Source organism: Pteropus medius, unplaced genomic scaffold (assembly GCF_902729225.1).
Source record: "Pteropus medius unplaced genomic scaffold, Ma_sr-lr_union100, whole genome shotgun sequence".
In the NCBI taxonomy this organism is placed as follows: domain Eukaryota; kingdom Metazoa; phylum Chordata; class Mammalia; order Chiroptera; family Pteropodidae; genus Pteropus; species Pteropus medius.
The window spans coordinates 21,971,889-21,973,628 of NW_024344370.1; the positions used below are offsets into that span (position 1 = coordinate 21,971,889).

Genomic DNA, 1,740 nt, shown 5'->3' on the forward strand with positions numbered 1-1,740 from the left:
ATTATGTTATAAATGAATATTGTGGTACGATTAGTTAAAACAAAATGAAAGATAAATTATCATTCATAAAGACATTCCTTCCAAAATTGCATTTGTCTTTTCTTCTAACTCCAATACTTATCCATATTCATATGTAGACATATCATCTTATAGTTAACATTTTTGTATAACATATGACAATTCATATTTGTTTTTGGATATTTTAACATTTTTTAGTGTCATAAATAATTATTCCATTAAATTTTCTTCCACCTCACCATCATTAGGGTGACTCATGATTTTAAAATCAAGTTTGAAGACGTGGTTCCATAGTGTAGTGGTTAGCACGTTTGCTTTACACGAAGAAGGTCCTGGGTTCATGTCTCAGTGGAGCTACAGTCCATGGTCCATGGCCATGCCACCCTGAACAAACCTGATGTCTGATCTCGGAAGCTAAGCAGGGTCGGGCTTGGTTAGTACTTGGATGGGAGATCACCTAGGAAGACCAGGTGCTATAGGCATAAATAATAATAATAAAATTAAAAAATCAAGTTTGTTAAAAAAAAAACAATGTCACTTAATTGTTGTTTAAATAGTAATCTATCTAATAACGTGTTGTTAAACATATTCTATTTTCTTTGTATACTAATTATTTTTCTATTATGTGGAATTTTTTTAAAAAAGAAAAACTCATGGGCTGGGTTTGCTTATGAGACTAAACAAAAGGTGAAGATTTGCCTTCCTCTATTTCAACTGCCAAGTGAAGCAAGACACTGGTCCTCCAATGGAGACTGCTAAGTTAAGAAAGAACTTAAGTCTGTTTTATTCTGAATTACACAGGAAAAATAGGTGGCTTTTTTATTATATTTTCTTGAGTAATCCCCATATTCAAGCACTCCATGTTACACTGCTATTTTTTCATTTGTTTGATTTTTTTTAAAGATACCATTAAAACAAACTTACAAAGTTTTAGAAGTTATATTGAATTTAGAAAGCTTCTTTTTTCCTTACAAAAGATGAAGACATTAAAGGTTTTATAATTGAATTGACATGTTTCCATACACAATTTAGAAAAAAAAGTTTTATACAGATTCTAACGATAAACTTAACAACATTTGGTTATCAAAAATTTTAAAAAGAGTAATATTATATTTCTCTTCACATATAATTGAGTGACATTTTATAAAGTATGACAATTATCTAAAAATAATTTGACAACTGAACTCCTTTTAGGAATGAACTAGAAACTAAAATAAATAGAAAAAAAGATACTAAATCGGACATTTAGCCCAGTCTACTATGAAATTCAGTGAAGGCCAATATAATCAAAAAGTGAAAACCAGAAATAAGATGCAACTTGCAAAAGACGTTAGAAAAATTGCTTCCTAGAACTTATTAGGAATAAAAAAAATATTAGGGGAAGATTGTTCATTAAATGATAAAGGCAAGCTAATTTTCGTTTCCCAAAAGTAAATGTTTTTAATGCTTATTTTATAAATCTTTGTCTTTGCTTAAAATAGAAAAAAAAATGAATCATAAACAAAAACTCAAAGCATAGAAAGAATGCAGGATAGAGAAGGAGAAGATATCGGAAACAATTACTTAAATAATTTAAATATAAGGACATATAGCATCTTTTATTTTTTAAATAAAAACCAGGTACCTGTAGGCTTAATTTGTATAACTATGAAATAGTAGGAAAGAAATCCTCTGAACTAGTTGGAAAAAACCTAGAAAACTTTGAAATCTTAATGGTCAAGT

The 1,740-nt window shown here is 28.8% G+C and overlaps 1 pseudogene; it reads left to right on the top strand.

Moving 5' to 3' along the window:
- The first annotated feature begins 384 nt into the window (after positions 1-384).
- LOC120608375 (uncharacterized) lies at positions 385-500 on the top strand (annotated as a pseudogene).
- Positions 501-1,740: the final 1,240 nt, after the last annotated feature.